The sequence below is a fragment of the Paramisgurnus dabryanus genome, chromosome 6, assembly GCF_030506205.2.
Source record: "Paramisgurnus dabryanus chromosome 6, PD_genome_1.1, whole genome shotgun sequence".
NCBI classification, from domain to species: Eukaryota; Metazoa; Chordata; class Actinopteri; order Cypriniformes; family Cobitidae; genus Paramisgurnus; species Paramisgurnus dabryanus.
Genome location: NC_133342.1, coordinates 37,945,804 through 37,955,465, shown reverse-complemented (window position 1 = coordinate 37,955,465; position 9,662 = coordinate 37,945,804).

Here is a 9,662-nt window from a genome sequence, read left to right as displayed (position 1 = left end):
GTTAATTTTAGCAGCAAATTCTGATTTAGTCTTAGTCTTAGTCTTTTGAATAACACACCATTTAGTTTTAGTCTTATTTTAGTCATCTGAAATCTTTTAGTTTTAGTCTAGTTTTAGTCGACGAAATATCATAAGAGTTTTAGTCTAGTCTTAAGTTTTTTAGTCTGTTATGGAATGTTATTAAGGTTTGAATATGCAATACAGACACAGATTTAATGGTTGTTATAGAAAACACGTATTTTATTTTATTCTTAATGTCAAAAAACTGACCGTGGCTTTTTCACCAAAAAAAAATATCACATAAAATAAGCATAAGGCCCGCTCTACCTAAAAATATACATGGTCCCTGAAAAAGATATGCCTTCTTCCTAAATGACATGCACACACAGACGCACGCAGACACACAGACAGAGACACACACACGCACTTACGCACGCACTTTGTCCAGTCATGTAAAACCACAACATCTACTATAATAGTAACGTTACACATTTCATTCAATTTGAGGACACTGAATATTTATACTCAGTATTAATTCAGACAACCCAATACAATCAATACAGTTCAGATGTGTATTCCTTTCGTTTCTATGTTATACCAAGTTTAGCGAAAACACTGTGGTTTATCTGATAAAATAACCTTAGCGTGTATGCTTACCTTGGCATGTATTTCTGGATGAGTCATTTTTACAGGCTGTCGTCTTGTCATATTTGAAGTGTGACCAGATTAGACGCTAGCTCTGACATTTTTGTTGTTAATGAGACATGTCTTTGGACCGGGTGCACCGCAAAACGTTAGCGTGTTGCTAACGAGCGAAGTCAACTGAAATCAGCCAAAGCTGGGAACTAAGACTGTACAACTAAATATAATGTAAACAACCTGTTGTGAAAACAAACTTTGCCGCGGGTTTTCAAAATGACTCTGCCGAGTCCGACTGCTGCCTGTGTAGATCAACCTACCCTCAAAGATTCGCTCTGATTGGATTTCTTCCCAACTGTCCCACAAAATGAGTAGCTCTGATTGGATCTCTTCTCCATTCGTCCCTCCCTAACATTTTCGTCTTATTTTTATTCGTTGACTTAAGTGTCAGTTATATTTCGTTACAGTCTTCGTCATCATATATGATTTTATTTAGTTTTTATTTAGTTTTCGTCCGTGAAAAAGGTTCGTTGACGAATATTTTTCGTCATCGTCTTCGTCAACGAAATTAACACTGATGGGAACAGATTTCAACTCGCCGTCACCATTCCGCTTATGTATTTTTGTTTGTTACTTAGATTTAAGTAACAAGTAAAACAGACGAAGCATCCACTTCCACGATGAAGGGTTCAGTTGGGTCTTAATGAATGAGGATGGGTGCTATGCAGAATGCAGATTTCAGGTGTTAAAAGGCTTGGTCTACTTCGTGGGTGCAGGTGAGATTTTTAGGCTTACTTCTGAGAAGGGATGTTAATGGTTGAACCATGAGACTGAATTGGTGGATAAAATGCTGATAGAGATGAGTGAAACCCAGAAATCTCTGTAGATCTTTCACGTTGATGGGGTTGGCCAGGATTTTATGGTGTCTACCTTCCTCTTGTCCATATACACTCCTTCAGGAGAGATGTCATAGCACAGAAACTGAGTCAGCCTTTAAATATAAATGGTGATGACATAGTCTTTTAAGGACTTCCTTCACCTGCCAATGATGTTCCTACAAGTCATAAGAGTAGATGAGTACATTGTCTCACAAATTTGTTCTGGATGACTCTGAAGATGGAATGCATGAAATCTTGGAAGACAGAGGGGGCATTGACTAATCCATACTGCATGACCAAATATGACTGGTAGGGGTCTCAAAAACTGTCTTTCATTCATCCTCACTTTGGATCCTGATGTGGTTATACACACTTCTCAGATCCAGTTTTGAGAAGATCTTTGCACTTATCAGTTGTTTCAAAGCTGCTGGGATGAAAGGAAGGGAATAACAAAACTTAACTGTGATCTAGTTCAGTTTCCTGTAATTGATACAGGGTTGGAGGCAGCCATCTTTGTTGCAACATAGAAGAATAAAGATGCAGCTGGGGATGTTGATGTGATGCTTCACTTATGTACTTCTCCATGGCCTCATATTCGGGGATGGTAAGTGGAAAGATTTTACTTTTAGGCACTGGTTCACCCGGTAGGAGATCAATTGAGCAGTCCCATGGCCGATAAGGTGGTAGTTGAGGGGGCTCTCTTGAGACAGAACACGTCCTAAAAGGCATTGTATTTCTCAGGAATAGTGACTGGAACATCTACCTTTGGTCTTTTCAATAGATGTGGAGCATACTGGTACGGGTGAACCATGATGAGGATCAGGAATCACTCCATCTTCTAAATTTACCGGTATCCCAAGGGAGCTCCGGATGATGTTTCATTAACCACCTTTGTCCCACTATCAGCAGTGGTGTGTTTACCATTTTGGGGGCCCTTAGCAAAGTCCAAGAACCGGGCCCCCCATCCCCCAGCATTGCCCAAGGTTTGTCATTTGAATTGCACAACAATAATATTCAGTATATAGAATTAAGTGAGATATATATAAACCGGGTTTATTTTGTTGTACACAGCTTAAAATAACACTAAATTGTTACAGTTTGGTATGACAAAAATTGTTGGTTTAAAAACATTTTTCACGCCCCTCTCAGATATATATTTTGCTTGCAAATGTATTTTAGGATGTATTTAAACCAATATAATTAATACTGCAGCTTCAGTGTCTGACATCTTACTAAAAAAACTAAATGAGGAAAAAGAGGAAGCAATTATGATTCAGACTGATCAAACAATCTGAACTAACAAACACCAGCAAACAACACTGTAAGTTGGTTATTGCTTGAATTTATGGATGACAATCACATTAACTCTCATGTTCATATTGCAAAAACAATCTTACTGTGAGATACAAGCATATAGACTAAACATACACTGAAGATGAGATTTTAATGACAATGATGAGATACAGAATATTATTTATGTATTTTCGACGTGATTTAAACCCCTGCATGGTGTCTTTATCATGTTTATACCTGTACGAGTGTGGAACAAAAGATGCGTGTCATCAAACCAAACCACCAATCACAGGTGCCAAGCCCGACGTCTTTAAAGTAAACTTGACCATCAAGTGAATGTTGTGCAGTTACAAGAGCACAGAGAGAGAGCGAGAGAGTCAAGCAAGCCCTCATTACAGCACTTGTGTGGCTGCATTTGTGCGCGCTGAGCAGAGGTGCGCTTTCCCGTAGAGTTTCGCTCATGAAGCAGCCTATATGTGCCCTCACGAGGATGCGCGCAAATATTATTCTGAGTGCATACTCGCACATCTCTCGCTCATGCGTGATTTATCCGTACATTAGATTTGGGTCTGAATAAACGTAACATACTTTCGCACACCTTGTGACCAGTAGGGGGCCCTCAAGCCCCCGTGGCCCCACGCAATTGCGGGGTTTGCTTGGTGGGAAAACACACCACTGACTATCAGAACAAGTTCACTAGTTTAAAAGTTGATGGATGATCAATTAAGGAGTTTGCCAGTTACTGACTGGACTTTGAGGCTTATGTTAATACATTTGGATTTGGAGGTCAGTGCAGAGTTGTGAAGGGATGAAGTTGCTAGCTGACCCGGAGTCAAGGAGGGCTGTGATGTAACAGAGGAACCAGACAAATGGAGCTTAACTTTTGTAGTCAAAGGAGAATGTTGTGTTATTCTTTATGTATTGATGATCCGACACAGTATTTTATCTAGATGAGGATTTTATTAACTTCTTGCAGGATACAATACTGCCGGTACTCTTCCAGCATCAGTGCACACACTAAACTTCCTAAACACCCTCTTACGTCGAGTGATTGACATATGCCGTAGCCAATAGGAACACAGTGTCTCAAACAGTAACATTTGATTGGTTCTTAGCAAAGCCTAAGAATACTACAGAGAATAAATAGGAGTAGCGGGTTGAACTGTACTCATTAAAGGTATTGGAGGACAAATGGGACACTCTCCAATAGCAGATCCTGCAGATGCACAGTAAAAACACAGCCCTTGGGTCAGCCACTGGTGACGTGCTGACAGTGAGATACAGGTGGTGTCGCTCTGCATGGACTCTCGTTCTGGAGAGGATGTTTCTGGCTGGTGAAGAACAGGAGGTGTGATGGCAGGACTGCATATGGTTTTCAGTGCAGATAGTTCTTTGAATGAAACTTTCCAAGCTCATGGTGCCATCAAAGGCAGAGAGTTGTAAGCATAGGGCTGGTTTGAGGCCATTGCGGTAGGTGGTGAGAAGCCCTTGTTTGTTTCAACCACTAGCGGCCGCTAGCGTGCAAAAAATGAATTGAATAATCCAACAGATGAAGACGATGAAGATGACAGAAGATACAATAATCCAACGATGATGGGTTAAGAGGTAGGAGTCAGGTAAATATGCACAATACGCTGCAGAGAGATGTTTATATCAACAAGACCAGATGGGGAATGAGTAAAAATGGTAGTCCTTACATACTGTAAACAGGTGATGAGTATCAGCTGATGTGATTAGTAGTCAAGTGATCATTGTGGGAGAGTGATGAGCCTGGTGACTAAGTAACAAAGCGAGCATGGTCACAGTTGGTCTTGAATAACTAAGCCATACATAACAACATAAATCTATAGTAATTCACAACCCATCACTGATGCCTCATTATACAACTAATTTAATCCGCCTCCATGTTGATTCCAAATCGAGGCTGTGAAGGATGGACGTCCAGAGCATGCACTTTAAACCTGTTGTTTTGTATCAGTATGTTGATCATTCAGCCAGCAAAACACAGAAAATACATCAGTTTACAAATTTCCACAGGACAAAGAACCTCAGAAATCATGGATTGTTAAAATAAAAAGGCACATATGACCTAATTTGAGATGAGAATAGCGCATTTTGTGCACAATATCTGGACATTAGCCTGTTGGCTAATCGTTAATTTCTCATGTTGTAAGCATGCTTACTAAAATCCAGGTATCTTTTAAATCTGGAATATTAGTTACTATCACTACATTAACATAAATACATTATTCTAGCAAAACTTAATACATGAGTAACATAAGGTAGAAATAACTCCCTAAGGCAGTGGTTCTCAAACTGGGGGCCCTAAGATGTTGCAAGGGAGCCCCATTTTAATGACATTTTATAAAATACATTAATTTATTATAAATTCTGTGTAATTAAACCACAGAAAATAAGGCTACTAACCAACAGCACTACATTGTATAATTTAATATGTTTTGTTTATTTTAAGTTTTGAAATGTTTTATGTCATTTATTTTCTTTGGGTTCATTAAGTTATGCACCGTACACAAAGGTGATTGCACGCCGGAAAAGTTTAAGCTACTGGCATGTATTTTGTTTCGATCTGTTAATCTTCATCACCACAAGAGCTTGCAAAACCTAACTTCTACACTAGAGGGCAAGAAAAGCACACAAATCATATACTGTAATATCATGCAGTTTTTGAGTTTACACTATTTGTCCTTTTGCTCATAAAATGGGAAATATAAAATGTACAGTAGCAAGTGACTGCAGATGAGAACTGTGGTCAAAACATGAAGACACAGCAATACAGGCGACAACAGACATCATTATATCAGACTTTTATGTGAATCTGTATAATTTGATATGGGAATATGTAACTATAAATTAAGTTTTAATATTTGTATGCTAATCAAAAACACAAAATAACTCTAGCAAAATATGATTTCTTGTAAACATTATGTGTTTTTTAAACAGCTGCATGATTCACTTAAATGTGTGCTTTCAGACAGACTTGAAATGTACAACATATGCATTAAATAAATGAAATACTTATATTGAATTTAAAAAAATATCAAATATTTACACAACACCACTGCATACTCACAGCCCAGAAATGCAGTAAAGACACTGTCCATGTCAACAGTGGTTCGATCTTTATTTTATAAAATGATAGTTTGTAAAAATGTCTTGTAAATGTAAACTCAATCAATATAAGATGAAAACAACTATTTGTGGCAGACAATAAACCATTCACTCAAAGACATTATAAAATACCCACACTTGTGGTCTTTGCACTTAACCACTTGACTACTTACATGATGTATTTCCTGTATTTGGTCCAAGTGTTAGTGGGTGTTAAGATCTCAATTGTGCATGTAGAATTACTCAAATCTTCCCGTATGTCACACTTTGCTTGTGATAACAGTTTTTACACGGGATAATAACAATACATAAAACTTACTTACAAATAACCAAGGTCATTTTCACATCTGTAGACATATAATTGTTTTTACCTATGTAATTTAAAAAATACAATTTCCTGCTTTCTGTGGCTGATTGCTTGCAGTTTCTTTCATGGTTTAACACTACTCAAAAATAACAAATATAAAACTGATGTAATGAGTTACTGCAGGCCTTACCTCTTGGGGTGAAAACATGTAGACTCATTGTTCATACATCATTAACAGACTTTAATATGATTTCATTTAAAAATACGTAAAAAAAAATATTAATATGCCATTATCAAGAAATGCAAACTTTATAGATTTTATTTATAGGTAAATCTTACATTTTAATTTCATGCAATTAGCTTTTAATTCTAAATGAGAATTATTTCACCTTATGCAAAAAACAAAACAAAAGTTAAATAAAAAGGTTTCCTGCTGTTTGTGGTCAGTAGCGTGCAGTTCCTCGTATGAGTTAACACTGCACACAGGTTTTGCCTTTGCCCTACAAAAGACAGAGTAATGCAGACGGGGGTCTTATGTGGTATAAACATGAAGACACAGCAATAAAGGCAACAACAGACATCATCACCAGACTTTAATATGATTCTGTATAATTTGATATGGGAACATGTACATGAAAATGATGCTTAAATTAAAATAATGTTTAAAATCAACTAATTTGACATTTTAACTTACAACACAACATTAAATTAAGTAGTGGCATCCCCGAATACTCGTCACACAAACATGATACACATATCCAAAGAAAGCCTGAAATGTCTATTTTTAAACAAGCTAATTATAATTGAAAACAAATATTGCCTGTTTATATAATCTGCATTAAAGTAAAGAGAGTACAGATTTTCCGGGCTGACTTATCTTTAATGCGGTCACGCCCACAGGCGGTACCCGCTGTTGACATGGTAATAGCAGTTCAAAGAAAAACAAAGTTTGATCAAATTTAAAGACTTTACTGCATGTTTGGATGATAAACTTTATACACACATGTGAGGAATATCTCATTTATGTCTGGACATTGAGGAAGAGAAGTGTTTATCTTTAACATTAACGTTACTTACCGTAAAACTTCAAATAATAGCCGAGTCCCAAATAGACGCCTGTCTCTTTTAGACGCCTGGTGTGACGACAGGTTTGGGTAAATAAATGCCTGTATCAAATAAAGGCCGGGTCTGTTTTTAGTTTCGGGTTGTATTTAATCTTCTAAAACCCGTCAGATCGTCTGTTTAAGCCAGTTCTATGGTGCTGATAGCACACGCTAAAGTTTTGATTACCGCTAGATATCACGTGACAGACGCAGTCGTTCCATTACTCATCACTATGACAACACAACAAGGTTCGTCGTCAGGATTGAAGTGACGATGACAGTAACGAAGTGGCAATCGGGAGAGTCTGGACTTTTCCCCATGTGCCGGTAGTGTTTTGAGGCCGCTGATAATAGCCGGGCTTTCAGTCTTTTGTCATGCATGCCCTCCCGCCACACATTTTATTTCTCACACGGAAATACTGTTTATCATATTTAATATGCTGCAGCGCCAAAAATGTATCTGGCTGCACTACTCTCTCTATCAAGCCCGTCTTCCCTGGAGTTCTATTCGAGCGAGCCAACCCAAAAACATTAAAGCTACACAATATAAGAGGCTACACAATAGCCAATCAGAAAATTGCACTGTTGTATCTGGGTAAGATTTCACACAACAACCAATAAAAAGCATATCCTTGTTCGGTTTATTTATGCTGCCAATAATTTAAGACTGTTATTCTTACACAAACTAATTTGTTAAACACATTCAAATTAGGGATGCTCATATCAGTTAATTTCCCCGACCGACAACCGTAGCTTCTAAACCGAACATTAACCGTTAACTTATAAGATTTTAATATGAAATTGTCATTGAGTAAAAATACAGGTGACGGTTGTCTGTGAACTAGTAAAAACAAAACATTTAACAGCAGCGACAGATCAACAACAGAACCAGGATTCATACATTATCAGATATTCACGCAACATTACCTTATTAAAAAGCACGCGATCGGTCCAGAGGATTAATATCCAAAAAGGGCAGATTGTCTCCGTTTCATCTACCACAGTGGTCATTTCTAAAGCAGGACGCTTTTCAGAAAGTTTTGCTTTTGCGTCGTCTTTCTCCGTTTGTGCAAAAAGAGAGATGTTTTTGGTCAGGGTCAGAGGCCATCAGCGAACGTCTGTCCGGATGTGCGCGAGACGGACCGAGTCATCTTGCGCAGCCTCCAAACACGCATACAAATGATTTCTCATACAAATGATTACTTTATCAGACCGTCAGGGCAGAAATAATTTGTGTCATTTACAGGACATTCACAAATTACAGATAGAAAAGTGGCGAAATGTCTGTTGGCTCATGACGACACGCACCATGTATTAACAAATATTTTTTTATTTTAACTGATAATGTTAATCGGTCATAAATTCTTACCTTCGGTTAATGGTTAAACGGTCAATGTGAACATCCCTAATTCAAATTATAAATAAAATGTAATATGTGGTAACCTTCTGCTGTCATGCTGGAACAATTAAATTAAAAGCCTGTCTCTTATAGACGCCTGTCTCTTTTATAGTGATGGGAAGTTCGGATCATTTTTCTGATTCGGATCTTTAAATCTCGTTCATCAAAATGAACAAATTTTTTTTTTGAGTCATTTCGTTCTTTTCGTTCATTTAAAATATGATTACCTATAATTTCACAAATTACCCCAAAATAACCACTTATGCAAACAAATATGACATTTCTAACAAGTTATGAGAAATAAAAATCCTTATTTCATTATTTCTTGACACAAGCTCTGAAACATACACAAGAGATAGAAATGATTAGCTTACTCCTAAGTCAGTCCTCGTGTACAAGTCATGGTAATGCAGCCAAAGCCAAAATATAAGAAACGGAACTCCATATTTATCACATTTGTACGCCTCCTCTCGTGTCTAACTTACAGATGTTAGTTGTCAAAATGATTAGTTCATCATTCATTCTCTCGAGTTCGGGACGAGTTTGAGTCTTTCGTTCTTCCTGTCAGCCTCATAGAGGCTATGCTGTCAGTACCGGAAAGATAAATGATTAGTTCATTTAAGTATTGAGATCGGGTTCGGCCGGGTCCGAGTCCTTATGTCACGTGACCGCTGGTATATCACATTAAATACAACATTAGATTCGTATTATTGATTGCGTCTGAATGTATCCTATATTGTTTTATATTTAGTAAATTAAATACAAAATATGTGCAAAAACATTATTTGAAAAATAAAAGTTCCATCTTATTGAAGAACGAAAGACTCGGACCCGACCGAACCTGAACTCGAAAGGTGAACTAATCATTTCTCTTTCCGGTACTGGTAGTGTAGCCTCTATGGGACTGACAGGAA